Source organism: Oncorhynchus mykiss, chromosome 8 (genome assembly GCF_013265735.2).
Source record: "Oncorhynchus mykiss isolate Arlee chromosome 8, USDA_OmykA_1.1, whole genome shotgun sequence".
NCBI lineage: Eukaryota > Metazoa > Chordata > Actinopteri > Salmoniformes > Salmonidae > Oncorhynchus > Oncorhynchus mykiss.
In genome coordinates, this window is record NC_048572.1 from 81,947,603 (window position 1) to 81,970,138 (window position 22,536).

General features: G+C 48.6%; 1 protein-coding gene across 2 annotated transcripts in view; it reads left to right on the forward strand.

Moving 5' to 3' along the window:
- The window catches only part of kirrel1b (kirre like nephrin family adhesion molecule 1b), an 88,329-nt gene that overhangs the window by 1,411 nt on the left and 64,382 nt on the right, over positions 1-22,536 (forward strand). The gene's annotated exons all lie outside the window — the stretch shown is intronic.

Genomic DNA, 22,536 nt, shown 5'->3' on the forward strand with positions numbered 1-22,536 from the left:
CTGATCGTGTGCCAGTGGCGTGATTATTTAGCACAGCTCTCAGACAGAGAACCGAGGGGAGGTGCACTCGCTTGTCTAAAGAAGGTACGCGGAATGTAGGCAAATAGCCTATTTTACCATCACATATAAGGTAAACATGTAAAAACTGATAGCTATTATGATTTTACCGCGGCACATGGATTGATTGATCATCTCTGTCCACTTTGTCCAACACTATTTCGTGTCTAACGAAACGTTATGGCACGCGATAGCTGCTCCAAATAAGGCTTTGATTAATAGTTGTGCGTGAGGATCGGTTCCGTTAGCGGAAGAAAGGGGACCTGTTTGATTATGGACAATTGTTCTCTCGTGCCTGTGCTGTTGGTTTTCACGTGGAGCAGCTACGCGCGCTGCTCATCACCGGTTGCTGAGGAGATCTCACTCCTGTGTGCTGGAGCACACGGCATACCTGGCTCTGCACCTGAGAGTCCTGGCGCCAGTCATGTTCTGTGCTGAGACAACAGCAGTATAATACATCTATTACATCAGCCATTCATACAGCTTCATTCAGTTATGACGCCATTACCAATAGCCATACCCATCACATACACTGTTGACAAACCTCCTTATAAGACAGAGTAGGCTTCTTTTTTTTACCGTTTTACAGCTCTGCTACCATAAGAGGAAGGGAACATAGGCTTGACAGAGAAAGAGAGAGGAAGAACTAGACACAGAAAAGAGGCCGATTCTTGGCAGAGAAAGAGAGAGGAAGAACTAGACACAGAAAAGAGGCCGATTCTTGGCAGAGAAAGAGAGAGGAAGAACTAGACATGTCCTGCAGCTTTGGTCACTGCCGTGTTTGCTTCTATCTCAAATTGAAGTAATTCATGATCACCAGAAGTAGTATGGTGAATTCAATCCCTAATGTCAAATGGCCACTGTCGCATGCCAAATGGCACCCTATTCCCTAACATAATGCACTACATTTGACCAGAGCCCTATAGTTCTTCTGTGCACCTGCATAACTATTATCTTTGTGACAGGAAGCAGTCGTTAGTAAAGCACTCCATTAACAACAATTCAATTTATGAAAACCCTTGATATGATACATAATGTTTTTCAGAACAACAGTCTAGAAATGTCCACTGGCCACGTTCCAAACGGGACTCCCGAGTGGCGCAGCGGTCTAAGGTACTGCATCTCAGTGCTAGAGGCACTCTGGATCGATTCCAGGCTGTTTCACAACCGGCCTTGATTGTGAGTCCCATAGGGTGGCGTACAATTGGCCCAGCGTCGTCCAGGTTTGGCCGGCGTAGGCTGTCATTGTCAAATAAGAATTTGTTCTTAACTGACTTTCGGGGCGGCAGGTAGCCTAGTGGTTAGAGCGTTGGGCCAATAACCGTAAGGTTACTAGTTTGAATCCCCGAGGTGACAAGGTAAAAATCTGTTGTTCTGCTCCCCAAAAACGCAATTAACCCACTGTTCCTAGGCTGTCATTGTAAATAAGAATTTGCTCTTAACTGACTTGCCTAATTGAATAAAGGTTAAAAAATATATATTTGAGGGATATGTTGTTGAGAGCCAATGTGGGAGTGAAAAGTGAGGATGTTTGCGTATTTGACGGTGCCTGTTGGGGAATTACAAGTGACACACATCAATCTCCCCCATTCTGCCATGCTGAATTAGAGATACTTTGAGAGGGAAAGGGGGCAGAGAGACATGGCCCTGACATGGAGAGAGGTTTGAAGCTGAAGAGAGGGAGATAATAATTAAAAATGGCATTGGGAACCCACTATTATAGATTGACTAGTAATTTAGGTGACTAGAGAACGACATAAGCTTCAGGGCAGGAGGTGTCCAAATCCAGACAGAGCATGTGATGGCTTAAAAAAAATGTCTAGCCATTCAAATAAGTCATCTTATATAATCTAATCAAATCTAATATTACACCTCTTGATATGGATGACATGGATGCATGAATGAGTATTAGACCCAGACCCTAGCCTTAAAGTGGCTTTTGGTTTTGTCCCCAAATTATACTCTTTTGACACCCCTTGTTGGCCCTGGTGAAAAGTGTGCACTAGATAGGGAATAGGGTGCCATTTGGGATGCATCCTTTCTTTTGTGGTGTGTGTTTGATAGAGGTTGGAGAGATCAGCCACTTCTTTTTAGGAGAGAGAGAGGGAGAATCAACTTACCCAGTCTCTTCTCTCCTGTTGAGGGAATTCTTTCAAAGAGATTCAGACATCAAAACCAATCAGCATTGGAGGGTATATGTCAACAAAAAGGACTAAAGAGCAAGTATGACACGTGATGAGAAGGATGTTGAGGTAGTTTCTAAATCTCTCTATCTTCCCTTCGCTCTGTCTCTCTCCCCCCTCTATCTCTTTGTTGTCTGTGAGAAAAACAATTCAATGACGCTCACCTGGCGTTTTTTGACACTTGAAATCCATTCAAAGATTCCTCTAAAAGGAATCTTCACTAATGTACGACTCCATATTGATAAATGACAACATAAAATATCAATTATGTGTTTACATCTACAATTCCAGCCTATGTATATTTGTCTATGGTGGTGTTTGTCTGTTCAGGGCAGGCTTTGTGATAGGTCTTTCATGGCACATCGACAGTCCACCAATTACACCGGCCACCAAATGGCACCTTTTCCCTTTATAAGGCACTACTTTTGAACAGAGCACTATGAGCCCAGTGCACCATATTAGGGAATAGAGTGCCATTTGAGCCACTTCTTTCCATCACACAAAATAACCAGTCCAGATTGAGGCAATTGTGATATATTATGACATATGATATGATATGATATATTATGATATATATGATATGATATGATATATAATGATATATATGATATGATATATAATGATATATATGATATGATATGATATATAATGATATATATGATATGATATGATATATAATGATATATATGATATGATATGATATATAATGATATATATGATATGATATGATATATAATGATATATATGATATGATATGATATATAATGATATATATGATATGATATGATATATAATGATATATATGATATGATATGATATATAATGATATATATGATATGATATGATATATAATGATATATATGATATGATATGATATATAATGATATATATGATATGATATGATATATTATGATATATATGATATGATATGATATATTATGATATATATGATATGATATGATATATTATGATATATATGATATGATATGATATATTATGATATATATGATATGATATGATATATTATGATATATATGATATGATATGATATATTATGACATATGATATGATATGATATATTATGATATATATGATATTATATGATATATTATGATATATATGATATGATATGATATATTATGATATATATGATATGATATGATATATTATGATATATATGATATTATATGATATATTATGATATATATGATATGATATGATATATTATGATATATATGATATGATATGCTATATTATGATATATATGATATGATATGCTATATTATGATATATATGATATGATATGATATATTATGATATATATGATATGATATGATATATTATGGTGTTCTCCACTTTTTTTGGTGGGGCTGTTCGTACAATTCGTAGTTCATCGGTGATTGATCAACAGTACTGTTCTTAGTAGGAGTGGTAACAAAGGACGGGATTCTTCAATGAAGTGATTGTTGTCATTCAATGACATTAGTTACAGTTACACATTTCCCTGATTTATCTTAGATTGATTTGGACTATTTTATGAAAGAAACGTCCCTTTTTCAGGCACCTGTCTTTCGAAGATAATTAGTAAAAATCTAAATAACTTCACAGATCTTCAATGTAAAGGGTTCAAACACTATTTCCCATGCTTGTTCAATGAACCATAAACAATTAATGAACATTGTTCGTACTGTGAGACGCCTAAGACAGAGCTACAGGGAGACATGGCGGACAGCTGATTGTCCTCGCAGTGGCAGACCATGTGTAACAACACATACACAGGATCGGTACATCCGAACATCACACCTGCTGGACAGGTACAGGATGGCAACAACAACTTCCCGAGTTACACCAGGAACGCACAATCCCTCCATCAGTGCTCATGTAACCGTTCAGCTTCTGTCCCTCTCCTAACCCCTAACTGGGCTCAAACCAGGGGCCCTCTGCACACATTTATAACAGCCAGCCTCGAAGCATTGTTACCCATCGCTCCACAAAAACCGTGGCCCTTGCAGAGCAAGGGGAACAACTACTTCAAGGTCTCAGAGCGAGTGACGTCACCAATTGAAATGCTATTAGCGTGCAGCCCGCTAACTAGCTAGCCATTCCACATCGGTTACACTCACCACCCTTTTGACCTCCTCCTTTTCCGCAGCAAACAGTGATTCGGGTCACGGCACCAATGTAACAGTTTAGCTTCCGTCGCCCTACCTGGGCTCGAACCAGGGACCCCTCTGCACACATCAACAACTGCCTCCCACAAAGCATCGTTACCCATCGCTCCTAAAAAGCCGCGGCCCTTGCAGAGCAAAAGGAACAACTATTTCAAGGTCTCAGAGCGAGTGATGTCACCGATTAAAGCTCATCCTGACTTAATACTTAATTCAGCAGGTGGCCACACCAGATACTGACTGTTACTTTTGATTTTGACCCCCCCTTTGTTCAGAGACACATTATTCCATTTCTGTTTGTCAGATGTCTGTGGAACTTGTTCAGTTTATGTCTCAGTTGTTAAATCTTGTTATATGTTCATACAAATATTTACACATGTTAAGTTTGTTGAAAATATACGCAGTTGACAGTGAGAGGACGTGTCTTTTTTCCTGAGTTTATATGCTGGCTATGTTGTTACCAAGAGGGAAAACAGTCATATTAACCCTTTTCTTTTTTTTCAAGCAAATGTATTTTAAGGGAGTATGTGAGCCACAGACATTTGCTTGAGCTAGCCAAGTTCTGCTAGGAGCAAACAGAACCTAGTATGTGGGCACCTTTACAAACATTCATGCATACATTTGAAGTATGGGAGATCCCGGTAATCAGGGTAGCGGAGTGGGGTAGAGGAGTAAGGTAGCGGAGTGGGGTAGAGGAGTAAGGTAGTGGAGTGGGGTAGAGGAGTAAGGTAGAAGAGTAAGGTAGTGGGTAGAGGAGTGAGGTAGTGGAGTAGGGTAGAGGAGTAAGGTAGAAGAGTAAGGTAGTGGGTAGAGGAGTGAGGTAGTGGAGTGGGGTAGAGGAGTAAGGTAGTGGAGTGGGGTAGAGGAGTAAGGTAGAAGAGTAAGGTAGTGGGTAGAGGAGTGAGGTAGTGGAGTGGGGTAGAGGAGTAAGGTAGTGGAGTGGGGTAGAGGAGTAAGGTAGAAGAGTAAGGTAGCAGAGTGGGGTAGAGGAGTAAGGTAGTGGAGTGGGGTAGAGGAGTAAGGTAGCGGAGTAAGGTAGCGGAGTAAGGTAGCGGAGTGGGGTAGAGGAGTAAGGTAGCGGAGTAAGGTAGCAGAGTGGGGTAGCGGAGTGGGGTAGAGGAGTAAGGTATTGGAGTGGGGTAGAGGAGTAAGGTAGTGGAGTGGGGTAGAGGAGTATGGTAGTGGAGTGTGGTAGAGGAGTAAGGTAGCGGAGTGGGGTAGAGGAGTAAGGTAGAGGAGTAAGGTAGCGGAGTGGGGTAGAGGAGTAAGGTAGCAGAGTGGGGTAGAGGAGTAAGGTAGCGGAGTAAGGTAGCAGAGTGGGGTAGCGGAGTGGGGTAGAGGAGTAAGGTATTGGAGTGGGGTAGAGGAGTAAGGTAGTGGAGTGGGGTAGAGGAGTAAGGTAGTGGAGTGTGGTAGAGGAGTAAGGTAGCGGAGTGGGGTAGAGGAGTAAGGTAGAATAGTAAGGAAGCAGAGTGGGGTAGAGGAGTAAGGTAGCAGAGTGGGGTAGCGGAGTGGGGTAGAGGAGTAAGGTAGCAGAGTGGGGTAGCGGAGTGGGGTAGCGGAATAGCGGGGAGTCGGTGTAGGGTAGAGGAGTAAGGTAGAGGAGTAAGGTAGCGGAGTGGGGTAGAGAAGTGGGGTAGTGGAGCAAGGTAGATGAGTAAGGTAGTGGAGTGGGGTAGAGGAGTAAGGTAGAGGAGTAAGGTAGCGGAGTGGGGTAGAGGAGTAAGGTAGCGGAGTGGGGTAGAGGAGTAAGGTATCTTAGTGGGGTAGAGGAGTAAGGTAGAGGAGTAAGGTAGCGGAGTGGGGTAGAGGAGTAAGGTAGCGGAGTGGGGTAGAGGAGTAAGGTATCTTAGTGGGGTAGAGGAGTAAGGTAGTGGAGTGGGGTAGAGGAGTAAGGTAGCAGAGTGGGGTAGAGGAGTAAGGTAGTGGAGTGGGGTAGAGGAGTAAGGTAGCAGAGTGGGGTAGCGGAGTGGGGTAGCGGAATAGCGGGGAAGCGGAGTAGGGTAGAGGAGTAAGGTAGCGGAGTGGGGTAGAGGAGTAAGGTAGTGGAGTGGGGTAGAGGAGTAAGGTAGAGGAGTAAGGTAGCAGAGTGGGGTAGAGGAGTAAGGTAGCGGAGTGGGGTAGAGGAGTGGGGTAGAGGAGTAAGGTAGAGGAGTAAGGTAGCAGAGTGGGGTAGAGGAGTAAGGTAGAAGAGTAAGGAAGTGGAGTGGGGTAGAGGAGTAGGGTAGTGGAGTGGGGTAGAGGAGTAAGGTAGAGGAGTAAGGTAGCGGAGTGGGGTAGAGGAGTAAGGTAGCGGAGTGGGATAGAGGAGTAAGGTATCTTAGTGGGGTAGAGGAGTAAGGTAGTGGAGTGGGGTAGAGGAGTAAGGTAGCAGAGAGGGGTAGAGGAGTAAGGTAGCGGAGTGGGGTAGAGGAGTAAGGTAGAGGAGTAAGGTAGCAGAGTGGGGTAGAGGAGTAAGGTAGTGGAGTGGGGTAGAGGGGTAAGGTAGTGGGGTAAATCAAATCAAATCAAATCAAATCAAATTTTATTTGTCACATACACATGGTTAGCAGATGTTAATGCGAGTGTAGCGAAATGCTTGTGCTTCTAGTTCCGACAATGCAGTAATAACAAGTAATCTAACTAACAATTCCAAAACTACTGTCTTGTACACAGTGTAAGGGGATAAAGAATATGTACATAAGGATATATGAATGAGTGATGGTACAGAGCAGCATAGGCAAGATACAGTAGATGGTATCGGGTACAGTATGTACAAATGAGATGAGTATGTAAACAAAGTGGCATAGTATAGTATAAAGTGGCTAGTGATACATGTATTACATAAGGATACCGTCGATGATATAGAGTACAGTATATACGTATGCATATGAGATGAATAATGTAGGGTAAGTAACATTTATACATTTATATAAGGTAGCATTGTTTAAAGTGGCTAGTGATATATTTACATCATTTCCCATTTCCCATCAATTCCCATTATTAAAGTGGCTGGAGTTGAGTCAGTGTCAGTGTGTTGGCAGCAGCCACTCAGTGTTAGTGGTGGCTGTTTAACAGTCTGATGGCCTTGAGATAGAAGCTGTTTTTCAGTCTCTCGGGGTAGGGTAGAGGAGTGGGGTAGAGGAGTAAGGTAGCGGAGTGGGGTAGAGGAGTAAGGTATCTTAGTGGGGTAGAGGAGTAAGGTAGTGGAGTGGGGTAGAGGAGTGGGGTAGAGGAGTAGGGTAGAGGAGTAGGGTAGTGGAGTGGGGTAGAGGAGTAGGGTAGCGGAGTGGGATAGAGGAGTAGGGTAGCGGAGTGGGATAGAGGAGTAAGGTAGTGGAGTGGGGTAGAGGAGTAGGGTAGAGGAGTAAGGTAGCGGAGTGGGGTAGAGGAGTAGGGTAGAGGAGTAGGGTAGCGGAGTGGGGTAGAGGAGTAGGGTAGCGGAGTGGGATAGAGGAGTAAGGTAGTGGAGTGGGGTAGAGGAGTAGGGTAGAGGAGTAAGGTAGCGGAGTGGGGTAGAGGAGTAGGGTAGAGGAGTAGGGTAGCGGAGTGGGGTAGAGGAGTAGGGTAGCGGAGTGGGGTAGAGGAGTAAGGTAGTGGAGTGGGGTAAAGGAGTAAGGTAGCAGAGTGGGGTAGCAGAGTGGGGTAGAGGAGTAAGGTAGAAGAGTAAGGTAGTGGAGTGGGGTAGAGGAGTAGGGTAGCGGAGTGGGGTAGAGAAGTGGGGTAGTGGAGTAAGGTAGATGAGTAAGGTAGTGGAGTGGGGTAGAGGAGTAAGGTAGAGGAGTAAGGTAGCGGAGTGGGGTAGAGGAGTAAGGTAGCGGAGTGGGGTAGAGGAGTAAGGTATCTTAGTGGGGTAGAGGAGTAAGGTAGTGGAGTGGGGTAGAGGAGTAAGGTAGCAGAGTGGGGTAGCGGAGTGGGGTAGCGGAATAGCGGGGAAGCGGAGTAGGGTAGAGGAGTAAGGTAGAGGAGTAAGGTAGCGGAGTGGGGTAGAGGAGTAAGGTAGTGGAGTGGGGTAGAGGAGTAAGGTAGAGGAGTAAGGTAGCAGAGTGGGGTAGAGGAGTAAGGTAGCGGAGTGGGGTAGAGGAGTGGGGTAGAGGAGTAAGGTAGAAGAGTAAGGAAGTGGAGTGGGGTAGAGGAGTAGGGTAGTGGAGTGGGGTAGAGGAGTAAGGTAGAGGAGTAAGGTAGCGGAGTGGGGTAGAGGAGTAAGGTAGCGGAGTGGGATAGAGGAGTAAGGTATCTTAGTGGGGTAGAGGAGTAAGGTAGTGGAGTGGGGTAGAGGAGTAAGGTAGCAGAGAGGGGTAGAGGAGTAAGGTAGCGGAGTGGGGTAGAGGAGTAAGGTAGAGGAGTAAGGTAGCAGAGTGGGGTAGAGGAGTAAGGTAGTGGAGTGGGGTAGAGGGGTAAGGTAGCGGAGTGGGGTAGAGGAGTAAGGTATCTTAGTGGGGTAGAGGAGTAAGGTAGTGGAGTGGGGTAGAGGAGTGGGGTAGAGGAGTAGGGTAGAGGAGTAGGGTAGTGGAGTGGGGTAGAGGAGTAGGGTAGCGGAGTGGGATAGAGGAGTAGGGTAGCGGAGTGGGATAGAGGAGTAAGGTAGTGGAGTGGGGTAGAGGAGTAGGGTAGAGGAGTAAGGTAGCGGAGTGGGGTAGAGGAGTAGGGTAGAGGAGTAGGGTAGCGGAGTGGGGTAGAGGAGTAGGGTAGCGGAGTGGGATAGAGGAGTAAGGTAGTGGAGTGGGGTAGAGGAGTAGGGTAGAGGAGTAAGGTAGCAGAGTGGGGTAGAGGAGTAGGGTAGAGGAGTAGGGTAGCGGAGTGGGGTAGAGGAGTAGGGTAGCGGAGTGGGGTAGAGGAGTAAGGTAGTGGAGTGGGGTAAAGGAGTAAGGTAGCAGAGTGGGGTAGCAGAGTGGGGTAGAGGAGTAAGGTAGAAGAGTAAGGTAGTGGAGTGGGGTAGAGGAGTAGGGTAGCGGAGTGGGGTAGAGGAGTAAGGTAGTGGAGTGGGGTAGAGGAGTAAGGTAGCGGAGTGGGGTAGAGGAGTAGGGTAGAGGAGTAAGGTAGAGGAGTAAGGTAGTGGAGTGGGGTAGAGGAGTATGGTAGCGGAGTGGGGTAGAGGAGTAAGGTATCTTAGTGGGGTAGAGGAGTAAGGTAGTGGAGTGGGGTAGAGGAGTAAGGTAGTGGAGTAAGGTAGTGGAGTGGGGTAGAGGAGTAAGGTAGAGGAGTAAGGTAGCGGAGTGGGGTAGAGGAGTAAGGTAGTGGAGTAAGGTAGTGGAGTGGGGTAGAGGAGTAAGGTAGAGGAGTAAGGTAGCAGAGTGGGGTAGAGGAGTAAGGTAGCGGAGTGGGGTAGAGGAGTGGGGTAGAGGAGTAAGGTAGAGGAGTAAGGTAGCAGAGTGGGGTAGAGGAGTAAGGTAGAAGAGTAAGGTAGTGGAGTGGGGTAGAGGAGTAGGGTAGTGGAGTGGGGTAGAGGAGTAAGGTAGAGGAGTAAGGTAGCGGAGTGGGGTAGAGGAGTAAGGTAGCGGAGTGGGATAGAGGAGTAAGGTATCTTAGTGGGGTAGAGGAGTAAGGTAGTGGAGTGGGGTAGAGGAGTAAGGTAGCAGAGAGGGGTAGAGGAGTAAGGTAGCGGAGTGGGGTAGAGGAGTAAGGTAGAGGAGTAAGGTAGCAGAGTGGGGTAGAGGAGTAAGGTAGTGGAGTGGGGTAGAGGAGTAAGGTAGCGGAGTGGGGTAGAGGAGTAAGGTATCTTAGTGGGGTAGAGGAGAAAGGTAGTGGAGTGGGGTAGAGGAGTAGGGTAGAGGAGTAGGGTTGTGGAGTGGGGTAGAGGAGTGGGGTAGAGGAGTGGGGAAGAGGAGTAAGGTAGTGGAGTGGGGTAGAGGAGTAGGGTAGAGGAGTAGGGTAGCGGAGTGGGGTAGAGGAGTAGGTTAGCGGAGTGGAATAGAGGAGTAAGGTAGTGGAGTGGGGTAGAGGAGTAGGGTAGAGGAGTAAGGTAGTGGAGTGGGGTAGAGGAGTAGGGTAGAGGAGTAGGGTAGCGGAGTGGGGTAGAGGAGTAGGGTAGCGGAGTGGGGTAGAGGAGTAAGGTAGTGGAGTGGGGTAGAGGAGTAAGGTAGCAGAGTGGGGTAGCAGAGTGGGGTAGAGGAGTAAGGTAGAAGAGTAAGGTAGTGGAGTGGGGTAGAGGAGTAGGGTAGCGGAGTGGGGTAGAGGTGTAAGGTAGTGGAGTGGGGTAGAGGAGTAAGGTAGCGGAGTGGGGTAGAGGAGTGGGGTAGAGGAGTAAGGTAGAGGAGTAAGGTAGCAGAGTGGGGTAGCAGAGTGGGGTAGAGGAGTAAGGTAGAAGAGTAAGGTAGTGGAGTTGGGTAGAGGAGTAGGGTAGTGGAGTGGGGTAGAGGAGTAAGGTAGAGGAGTAAGGTAGAGGAGTAAGGTAGCGGAGTGGGGTAGAGGAGTAAGGTAGCGGAGTGGGGTAGAGGAGTAAGGTATCTTAGTGGGGTAGAGGAGTATGGTAGTGGAGTGGGGTAGAGGAGTAAGGTAGCAGAGAGGGGTAGAGGAGTAAGGTAGCGGAGTGGGGTAGAGGAGTAAGGTAGAGGAGTAAGGTAGCAGAGTGGGGTAGAGGAGTAAGGTAGTGGAGTGGGGTAGAGGGGTAAGGTAGCGGGGTGGGGTAGAGGAGTAAGGTAGAGGAGTAAGGTAGCAGAGTGGGGTAGAGGAGTAAGGTAGAAGAGTAAGGTAGTGGAGTGGGGTAGAGGAGTAGGGTAGTGGAGTGGGGTAGAGGAGTAAGGTAGAGGAGTAAGGTAGCGGAGTGGGGTAGAGGAGTAAGGTAGCGGAGTGGGATAGAGGAGTAAGGTATCTTAGTGGGGTAGAGGAGTAAGGTAGTGGAGTGGGGTAGAGGAGTAAGGTAGCAGAGAGGGGTAGAGGAGTAAGGTAGCGGAGTGGGGTAGAGGAGTAAGGTAGAGGAGTAAGGTAGCAGAGTGGGGTAGAGGAGTAAGGTAGTGGAGTGGGGTAGAGGAGTAAGGTAGCGGAGTGGGGTAGAGGAGTAAGGTATCTTAGTGGGGTAGAGGAGAAAGGTAGTGGAGTGGGGTAGAGGAGTAGGGTAGAGGAGTAGGGTTGTGGAGTGGGGTAGAGGAGTGGGGTAGAGGAGTGGGCAAGAGGAGTAAGGTAGTGGAGTGGGGTAGAGGAGTAGGGTAGAGGAGTAGGGTAGCGGAGTGGGGTAGAGGAGTAGGTTAGCGGAGTGGAATAGAGGAGTAAGGTAGTGGAGTGGGGTAGAGGAGTAGGGTAGAGGAGTAAGGTAGTGGAGTGGGGTAGAGGAGTAGGGTAGAGGAGTAGGGTAGCGGAGTGGGGTAGAGGAGTAGGGTAGCGGAGTGGGGTAGAGGAGTAAGGTAGTGGAGTGGGGTAGAGGAGTAAGGTAGCAGAGTGGGGTAGCAGAGTGGGGTAGAGGAGTAAGGTAGAAGAGTAAGGTAGTGGAGTGGGGTAGAGGAGTAGGGTAGCGGAGTGGGGTAGAGGTGTAAGGTAGTGGAGTGGGGTAGAGGAGTAAGGTAGCGGAGTGGGGTAGAGGAGTGGGGTAGAGGAGTAAGGTAGAGGAGTAAGGTAGCAGAGTGGGGTAGCAGAGTGGGGTAGAGGAGTAAGGTAGAAGAGTAAGGTAGTGGAGTTGGGTAGAGGAGTAGGGTAGTGGAGTGGGGTAGAGGAGTAAGGTAGAGGAGTAAGGTAGAGGAGTAAGGTAGCGGAGTGGGGTAGAGGAGTAAGGTAGCGGAGTGGGGTAGAGGAGTAAGGTATCTTAGTGGGGTAGAGGAGTAAGGTAGTGGAGTGGGGTAGAGGAGTAAGGTAGCAGAGAGGGGTAGAGGAGTAAGGTAGCGGAGTGGGGTAGAGGAGTAAGGTAGAGGAGTAAGGTAGCAGAGTGGGGTAGAGGAGTAAGGTAGTGGAGTGGGGTAGAGGGGTAAGGTAGCGGGGTGGGGTAGAGGAGTGGGGTAGAGGAGTAAGGTAGAGGAGTAGGGTAGTGGAGTGGGGAAGAGGAGTAAGGTAGCGGAGTGGGGTAGAGGAGTAGGGTAGAGGAGTAAGGTAGCGGAGTGGGGTAGAGGAGTAGGGTAGAGGAGTAGGGTAGCGGAGTGGGGTAGAGGAGTAGGGTAGCGGAGTGGGGTAGAGGAGTAAGGTAGTGGAGTGGGGTAGAGGAGTAGGCTAGAGGAGTAGGGTAGCGGAGTGGGGTAGAGGAGTAAGGTAGTGGAGTGGGGTAGAGGAGTAGGGTAGAGGAGTAAGGTAGCGGAGTGGGGTAGAGGAGTAGGGTAGAGGAGTAGGGTAGCGGAGTGGGGTAGAGGAGTAGGGTAGCGGAGTGGGGTAGAGGAGTAAGGTAGCAGAGTGTGGTAGAGGAGTAAGGTAGTGGAGTGGGGTAGAGGAGTAGGGTAGAGGAGTAAGGTAGCGGAGTGGGGTAGAGGAGTAGGGTAGAGGAGTAGGGTAGCGGAGTGGGGTAGAGGAGTAGGGTAGCGGAGTGGGGTAGAGGAGTAAGGTAGCAGAGTGGGGTAGAGGAGTAAGGTAGTGGAGTGGGGTAGAGGAGTAAGGTAGAGGAGTAAGGTAGAGAAGTAAGGTAGCAGAGTGGGGTAGAGGAGTAAGGTAGAAGAGTAAGGTAGCGGAGTAATGTAGCGGAGTGGGGTAGAGGAGTGGGGTAGTGGAGTAAGGTAGAGGAGTAAGGTAGAGGAGTAGGGTAGAGGAGTAAGGTAGCGGAGTGGGGTAGAGGAGTAGGGTAGAGGAGTAGGGTAGCGGAGTGGGGTAGAGGAGTAGGGTAGCGGAGTGGGGTAGAGGAGTAAGGTAGCAGAGTGGGGTAGAGGAGTAAGGTAGTGGAGTGGGGTAGAGGAGTAATGTAGAGGAGTAAGGTAGAGAAGTAAGGTAGCAGAGTGGGGTAGAGGAGTAAGGTAGGGGAGTGGGGTAGAGGAGTAAGGTAGCAGAGTGGGGTAGAGGAGTAAGGTAGTGGAGTGGGGTAGAGGAGTAAGGTAGCAGAGCGGGGTAGAGGAGTGGGGTAGCGGAATAGCGGGGAAGCGGAGTATGGTAGAGGAGTAAGGTAGCGGAGTGGGATAGAGGAGTAGGGTAGAGGAGTAAGGTAGAGGAGTGGAGTAGAGGAGTAAGGTAGAGGAGTGGGGTAGAGGAGTAAGGTAGAGGAGTAGGGTAGAGGAGTAGGGTACCAATATCTACATAGAAAAAGTTGGTTTTTGATTACAGATATATTAAAATTAATGTCATAATTATAATTAATTATGACCATTATTAATTATTGTAGTAGGGTAGGAGTAGGGTAGTGGGGTAGGAGTAGGGTAGGGTAGGGTAGGAGTAGGGTAGTGGAGTGGGGAAGAGGAGTAAGGTAGCGGAGTGGGGTAGAGGAGTAGGCTAGAGGAGTAGGGTAGCGGAGTGGGGTAGAGGAGTAAGGTAGTGGAGTGGGGTAGAGGAGTAGGGTAGAGGAGTAAGGTAGCGGAGTGGGGTAGAGGAGTAGGGTAGAGGAGTAGGGTAGCGGAGTGGGGTAGAGGAGTAGGGTAGCGGAGTGGGGTAGAGGAGTAAGGTAGCAGAGTGTGGTAGAGGAGTAAGGTAGTGGAGTGGGGTAGAGGAGTAGGGTAGAGGAGTAGGGTAGCGGAGTGGGGTAGAGGAGTAGGGTAGCGGAGTGGGGTAGAGGAGTAAGGTAGCAGAGTGGGGTAGAGGAGTAAGGTAGTGGAGTGGGGTAGAGGAGTAAGGTAGAGGAGTAAGGTAGAGAATTATGGTAGCAGAGTGGGGTAGAGGAGTAAGGTAGTGGAGTTGGGTAGAGGAGTAAGGTAGCAGAGTGGGGTAGAGGAGTAAGGTAGTGGAGTGGGGTAGAGGAGTAAGGTAGCAGAGTGGGGTAGAGGAGTAAGGTAGTGGAGTGGGTTAGAGGAGTAGGGTACCAATATCTACATAGAAAAAGTTGGTTTTTGATTACAGATATATTAAAATTAATGTCATAATTATGACCATTATTAATTATTGTCACCATTATAATCCTCATCTGTTTTTGTTCGAGGTTAGAACAGAGTGGGGTAGAGGAGTATGGTAGAGGAGTAAGATAGCAGAGTGGGGTAGAGGAGTAAGGTAGCGGAGTGGGGTAGAGGAGTAAGGTAGTGGAGTGGGGTAGAGGAGTAAGGTAGTGGAGTGGGGTAGAGAAGTAAGGTAGAGGCGTAAGGTAGCGCAGTGGGGTAGAGGAGTAAGGTAGCAGAGTGTGGTAGAGGAGTAAGGTAGAGGAGTAAGGTAGCAGAGTGGGGTAGCGGAATGGGGTAGAGGAGTAAGGTAGAGGAGTAAGGTAGCAGAGTGGGGTAGCGGAGTAGGGTAGAGGAGTAGGGTTGTGGAGTGGGGTAGCGGAGTGGGGTAGCGGAATAGCGGGGAAGCGGAGTATGGTAGAGGAGTAAGGTAGCGGAGTAATGTAGCGGAGTGGGGTAGAGGAGTGGGGTAGTGGAGTAAGGTAGAGGAGTAAGGTAGCGGAGTGGGGTAGAGGAGTAGGGTAGAGGAGTAAGGTAGAGGAGTGGGGTAGAGGAGTAGGGTAGAGTAGTGGGGTAGAGGAGTGGGGTAGAGGAGGAAGGTATAGGAGTGGGGTAGAGGAGTAGGGTAGAGGAGTGGGGTAGAGGAGTAGGGCAGAGGAGTGGGGTAGAGGAGTGGGGTAGAGGAGTAGGGTAGAGGAGTAAGGTAGAGGAGTGGGGTAGAGGAGTAGGGTAGAGGAGTGGGGTAGAGGAGTAGGGTAGAGGAGTAGGGTAGAGGAGTAGGGTAGAGGAGTAGGGTAGCGGAGTGGGGTAGAGGAGTAAGGTAGCGGAGTGGGGTAGAGGAGTAAGGTAGTGGAGTGGGGTAGAGGAGTAAGGTAGTGGAGTGGGGTAGAGAAGTAAGGTAGAGGCGTAAGGTAGCGCAGTGGGGTAGAGGAGTAAGGTAGCAGAGTGGGGTAGAGGAGTAAGGTAGAGGAGTAAGGTAGCAGAGTGGGGTAGCGGAGTGGGGTAGCTGAATAGCGGGGAAGCGGAGTGGGGTAGAGGAGTGGGGTAGTGGAGTAAGGTAGCGGAGTGGGGTAGAGGAGTAGGGTAGAGTAGTGGGGTAGAGGAGTGGGGTAGAGGAGGAAGGTATAGGAGTGGGGTAGAGGAGTAGGGTAGAGGAGTGGGGTAGAGGAGTAGGGCAGAGGAGTGGGGTAGAGGAGTGGGGTAGAGGAGTAGGGTAGAGGAGTAAGGTAGAGGAGTGGGGTAGAGGAGTAGGGTAGAGGAGTGGGGTAGAGGAGTAGGGTAGAGGAGTAGGGTAGAGGAGTAGGGTAGAGGAGTAGGGTAGCGGAGTGGGGTAGAGGAGTAAGGTAGCGGAGTGGGGTAGAGGAGTAAGGTAGCGCAGTGGGGTAGAGGAGTAAGGTAGCAGAGTGGGGTAGAGGAGTAAGGTAGAGGAGTAAGGTAGCAGAGTGGGGTAGCGGAATGGGTTAGAGGAGTAAGGTAGAGGAGTAAGGTAGCAGAGTGGGGTAGCGGAGTAAGGTAGTGGAGTGGGGTAGAGGAGTAAGGTAGCAGAGTGGGGTAGCGGAGTGGGGTAGAGGAGTAGGGTAGAGGAGTAAGGTAGTGGAGTGGGGTAGCGGAGTAAGGTAGTGGAGTGGGGTAGAGGAGTAAGGTAGCAGAGTGGGGTAGTGGAGTGGGGTAGAGGAGTAAGGTAGCAGAGTGGGGTAGAGGAGTAAGGTAGTGGAGTGGGGTAGAGGAGTAAGGTAGCAGAGTGGGGTAGCGGAGTGGGGTAGCGGAAATAGCGGGGAAGCGGAGTGGGGTAGAGGAGTGGGGTAGAGGAGTAAGGTAGCGGAGTAATGTAGCGGAGTGGGGTAGAGGAGTGGGGTAGTGGAGTAAGGTAGAGGAGTAAGGTAGCGGAGTGGGGTAGAGGAGTAAGGTAGCGGAGTGGGGTAGAGGAGTAGGGTAGAGGAGTAAGGTAGCGGAGTGGGGTAGAGGAGTAGGGTAGAGGAGTAAGGTAGCGGAGTGGGGTAGAGGAGTGGGGTAGCAGAGTAGCGGAGTGGGGTAGCGGAGTAGCGGAGTGGGGTAGCGGAGTAGCGGAGTGGGGTAGCGGAGTAGCGGAGTGGGGTAGCGGAGTAGCGGAGTGGGGTAGAGGAGTGGGGTAGCGGAGTAGCGGAGTGGGGTAGCGGAGTAGCGGAGTGGGGTAGAGGAGTAGCGGAGTGGGGTAGCGGAGTAGCGGAGTGGGGTAGCGGAGTAGCGGAGTGGGGTAGAGGAGTAGCGGAGTGGGGTAGAGGAGTAGCGGAGTGGGGTAGCGGAGTAGCGGAGTGGGGTAGAGGAGTAGCGGAGTGGGGTAGCGGAGTAGCGGAGTGGGGTAGCGGAGTGGAGTAGCGGAGTGGGGTAGCGGGGTAGCGGAGTGGGGTAGCGGAGTAGCGGAGTGGGGTAGCGGAGTGGGGTAGCGGAGTAGCGGAGTGGGGTAGCGGAGTAGCGGAGTGGGGTAGAGGAGTAGCGGAGTGGGGTAGAGGAGTAGCGGAGTGGGGTAGCGGAGTAGCGGAGTGGGGTAGAGGAGTAGCGGAGTGGGGTAGCGGAGTAGCGGAGTGGGGTAGCGGAGTGGAGTAGCGGAGTGGGGTAGCGGAGTAGCGGAGTGGGGTAGCGGAGTAGCGGAGTGGGGTAGAGGAGTGGGGTAGAGGAGTAGCGGAGTGGAGTAGCGGAGTGGAGTAGCGGAGTAGCGGAGTAGCGGAGTGGGGTAGCGGAGTAGCGGAGTAGCGGAGTGGGGTAGCGGAGTAGCGGAGTAGCGGAGTGGGGTAGCGGAGTAGCGGAGTGGGGTAGCGGAGTAGCGGAGTGGAGTAGCGGAGTAGCGGAGTAGCGGAGTGGGGTAGCGGAGTAGCGGAGTGGGGTAGAGGAGTAGCGGAGTGGGGTAGCGGAGTGGGGTAGCGGAGTAGCGGAGTAGCGGAGTGGGGTAGCGGAGTAGCGGAGTGGGGTAGAGGAGTAGCGGAGTGGGGTAGCGGAGTAGCGGAGTGGAGTAGCGGAGTAGCGGAGTGGGGTAGAGGAGTAGCGGAGTGGGGTAGCGGAGTAGCGGAGTGGAGTAGCGGAGTAGCGGAGTAGCGGAGTGGGGTAGCGGAGTAGCGGAGTGGAGTAGCGGAGTAGCGGAGTAGCGGAGTGGGGTAGCGGAGTAGCGGAGTGGAGTAGCGGAGTAGCGGAGTAGCGGAGTGGGGTAGCGGAGTAGCGGAGTGGGGTAGAGGAGTAGCGGAGTGGGGTAGCGGAGTAGCGGAGTGGGGTAGCGGAGTAGCGGAGTGGGGTAGAGGAGTAGCGGAGTGGGGTAGAGGAGTGGGGTAGCGGTCTAGCGGAGAGCGTGGTAGCATCATCAACATCATTCTCTTGGCGTGCGTCCCCTATATAGTTCCCATGGGACGCAGCCTTAGTAAATTAAGTTGTGATTTGGGTGATTTGGGTGATGATGTCCCTGTAGGAGATTTGGGTGTCATTGTTCTGGTGGAGAGGATTAGGGTGGCTTTACACCTCAGGCAGTGTGTGTGTGTGTGTGTGTGTGTGTGTGTGTGTGTGTGTGTGTGTGTGTGTGTGTGTGTGTGTGTGTGTGTGTGTGTGTGTGTGTGTGTGTGTGTGTGTGTGTGTGTCTGTGTGTGTGTGTGTGTGTGTGTGTGTGTGTGTGTGTCTATGTGTGTGTGTGTGTGTCTATGTGTGCGTGTGTGTGGGTGTGTGAATGTTCTACATAATATGAGTAATTGTGTTTTCTAACAAGGCAGGGGTGAGAGCCAAATAAAACAAGGTAACGATAAACCTGTCGTCCCCCACGAATCATGCAGCCCCCCGATAGTGCCGATTTAAATATCGCGTGTGACTAACAACATCCAGTTAATTACTGTAGGCTACCGCCATGGGCCAATCCGTGTAATTTTGTCAATGTTTTCTATGGCAAGACGCGTTATTCACTCGAGTTTCATCAAAATCGGGGCCAGTGCTGTTTGAGATGTTGCGTGTGACGAACATACAAACGTACGGACAGAGGAGATCCACAGTCACCTCTCCGATTTCATTGTTGGGGACAATACAATGTACAATAATGGAGCTATATGCAGGGAGTACCAGTACGGGATCAATGTGGAGGGGTAGGAAGTATTTGAAGTAGCTGTGTACATGAAGGCAGGGTAACGTGGTATCAGGATAGATGACAATAAGAGTAAACATGTAGTCTTCCCTTGGGTTAATCAGTGTAATTTTTTTTATTTTCTGGATCTCTATGGCAAGACACATCATTCACCCAAGGTTCATCAAAATCGGACCAGTGGTGTCATATCCCTGAGCATGTGTGCCAAATTACAGCACTCTGAGTAAAACAGATCAAGAAATATAAACGTGTGCCTGTTATAGCGCCACCGTGTGGTCGATATGAATGTTATTGCATGTGTTGAGTCTTGACAGTGTTTGCAACTTGTGTACCACATTTTGTTACAATACAAATATCATTGACTGATTTATATGCATTTATGTGCCAGACCACGCCCACATAAATGTTTATTGGTCAATAGTAGCCAGGTTGTTTCAGGTACTAGTCTGGAAAATATTACATTGAGAAAGCTTTGTCCATAGACGCCACATAGCAAGTTTCGTGCAGGTCGGTCATTCGGTGCCAGAGGAGTCGTGTTTTAAGTGTGTTTCACAAAATTCAAAATAGCGGAGAATCCATCATGGTGGACCTTATGGGTCCCTGAGGCAAATTTGTTCCTTGTGTGGAAAGGGACCTATGTACCGAAGGTCATGACTTTAGGTCAAACGGGGTGAGGGGCGTGACCTTTTAAAGTTAGCATTTTAAATTTTGTTATAGCGCCACCATCTGGCCAATCAGTGTAATTGTGTAAATGCCAGATCTCTATGGCAAGAAATATCATTCACCCAAGTTTCATCAAAATTGAGCCAATGCTGTTTTGAGATATTGCATGTGACTGACGTAGGAATTAATGTACGAACAAACGCACAGACAGACGGGGTGAACAATAAAAAGAGCATGTATACTGATGATAGAGGCAGAGATGTGGGGTGGAAAGAAAGAAAGAAAGAAAGAGAGAAAGAAAGAAAGAGAAAGAAAGAAAGAGGGAGGGAGGGAGGCAAAGATAATATTATTGTGCTCTTTTTTAAATAAAATAAGAATGTTTCTATAGCAACCATCTAACCAGAGGCTGAAGAGAAAGGGGGGTGGGGGGGTGGGGGGGGTGCAGTGGTGGAGAGACTGTTTCCATAGCAACACACAAAGAGAGGGAGAAAAGGACTTATGGAAACTTAGACGAAAAAAAAACTGTATATACGCAACATAGTCTAGTGTTGGTGTTGGAGATAGATAGAGGAGGGGAGGTGGAGAGAGGAAACAGGAGTGTATGTGTGTATGTGTATAGTACAGGGGTCTTCAACCTTTTCTAGCATGAGAGCTACTTTTAAAGAGCTTTTTTTTTTATATAGCTTTCAAATAGGCACATTCTACCCTACACCTCCTCCCCAGGTCCTTGGTGTACAAGATATACACCTGGTAATAAAACTAATGTTAATAAACAGTATTTGGCATAAAATAAAAATACATATTTTGTATTTTCCTGAATTCTGTTTTCTCTATTTTATTTTTCATGGTTTTGTTTTCTTTCTCTCCGTTTTTTTTACTGTCAGTATTACAATTATTCATAGAGAAACAGCGAAAAATGATGTTCAGAGTCCATGTCAGTGCTTTTAAGGTCTGGAGAAAGACATACTTAGATTTTTGAGTGTATTTCCCCCTTAATTGCAAGTGAGGAATGTGTTGCTCGAGTTTCTGCTGTTAGGCCTATGGCAGCAGAACATGTAATGGCAGAGTTTGCAAAACATTGGCCACCCAATTGAAACAAATATTTATGATATACTGTAGTTCTGTCAGGTAAGCCTACTTTGCAGTGTACATTTAATTGAGAAGGTTTTTGGGGACGCCGGTTATCATTAGCATCGCTAACTGGCTACATACACACTGATAGACAAACGCGTGAACCAAACAGACAGACGGGGGCAATATTGCTGGAAATTAATTGGCAGGTGTTGTGTTACGTTTGGCTTTTTAAGCCAACAGTGGCTAACCAGGGGCGGGATAATGTCGATGTGACCTTTTGATTGGATAGTAGCCCCGGGAGCTTTATGTTTCTGACAGTTTGCAATGGAACACATAAAAAAGACATGTACTTTCAGAATTGATTGGCGAGCTACTCTCCTGTTGGAGGCCACTGGTGCAGTGTCTATAGTACAGGGCCAAGGAGAAACGGACGGATGGAGGAATGAAAAGACATTAATGAAATGGATTATGATGCACTGCATATGGTAGAGGAGAAGAGGCTGAAGTCTGGTAGACCAGAGGTGACCCCATCACCGAGGAGGGAGAGAGAGAGTTAGGGGGGGAGATAGAGAGAGGGAAAGAGAGAGGAAGAGAGAGAGGGGAGAGAGGAAGAAGAGGGAGAGGAAGAGAGAAGGAGAGAGGACAGAAATAGAGAGCGGGAGAGAGAGAGAGGAAGGAGAGAGAGAGAGGAAGAGAGAGAGAGTTAGGGGGGAGATAGAGAGAGGAAAAGAGAGAGGAAGAGAGAGAGGACGGAGAGAGAGGAAGAGAGAGAGGAAGAGTGAGGAAGAGAGAGAGGAAGGAGAGAGAGAATTGATAGAGGGCTTAGAGTTCATAGAATTCTATCGACGAATGTCACGGTCTGTCTCCCCAAGTCGCAATGGTACTGAAGACCTGTGTCTCAAATGGCACTCTATTCCCTATATAGTGCACTACGTTTAACCAGAGCCCTATGCCACCCTGGTCAAAAGTAGTGCACTATATAAGGAATAGGGTGCCATTTGGGACGCTGACGGTGTGTCTCCCCAAGTCACAATCAATCTTTAGGCCTTCATTAGGTATCATAGGAAGGACATTTACTATATGTTCAATTACCATGAGTTACTAAAGATATAACATACTGTTCAACATATAGGACACATTAGTGTCCTGTGTACTGGTACATCAAGCTGCCTCACACTACAGAAACAGGAGATAGGCTTCTGTCCTACGGGTCAAATCAAATAAAACATGTGTTTGTCACATGTGTGGTAGACCTTACAGTGAAATGCTTACTTACAAGTCCTTAACCAACAATGCAGTTTTAAGAAAATACACACAAAAAAGTAAGAGATAAGAATAACAAATAATTAAAGAGCAGCAGTAAATACAAATAGTGGGGCTATATACAGGGGTACCGGTACAGAGTCAATGTGGAGGCTATATACAGGGGTACCGGTAGAGAGTCAATGTGGAGGCTATATACAGGGGGTACCGGTACAGAGTCAATGTGGAGGCTATATACAGGGGGTACCGGTACAGAGTCAATGTGGAGGCTATATACAGGGGTACCGGTACAGAGTCAATGTGGAGACTATATACAGGGGTACCGGTACAGAGTCAATGTGGAGACTATATACAGGGGGTACCGGTACAGAGTCAATGTGGAGGCTATATACAGGAGGTACCGGTACAGAGTCAATGTGGAGACTATATACAAGGGGTACCAGTACAGAGTCAATGTGGAGGCTATATACAGGGGGTACCGGTACAGAGTCAATGTGGAGGCTATATACAGGGGGTACCGGTACAGAGTCATTGTGGAGGCTATATACAGGGGGTAATGGTACAGAGTCAATGTGGAGGCTATATACAGGGGTACCGGTACAGAGTCAATGTGGAGGCTATATACAGGGGGTACCGGTACAGAGTCAATGTGGAGACTATATACAGGGGGTACCGGTACAGAGTCAATTTGGAGACTATATACAGGGGAACCGGTACAGAGTCAATGTGGAGGCTATATACAGGGGGTACCGGTACAGAGTCAATGTGGAGACTATATACAGGGGGTACTGGTACAGAGTCAATGTGGAGGCTATATACAGGGGGAACCGGTACAGAGTCAATGTGGAGGCTATATACAGGGTATTACGGTACAGAGTCAATGTGGAGTCTATATACAGGGGGTACTGGTACAGAGTCAATGTGGAGACTATATACAGGGGGTACCGGTACAGAGTCAATTCGGAGGCTATATACATATGGTACTGGTAGAGAGTCAATGTGGAGGCTATATACAGGGGGTACCGGTACAGAGTCAATGTGGAGGCTATATACAGGGGTACCGGTACAGAGTCAATGTGGAGGCTATATACAGGGGGTACTGGTACAGAGTCAATGTGGAGTCTATATACAGGGGG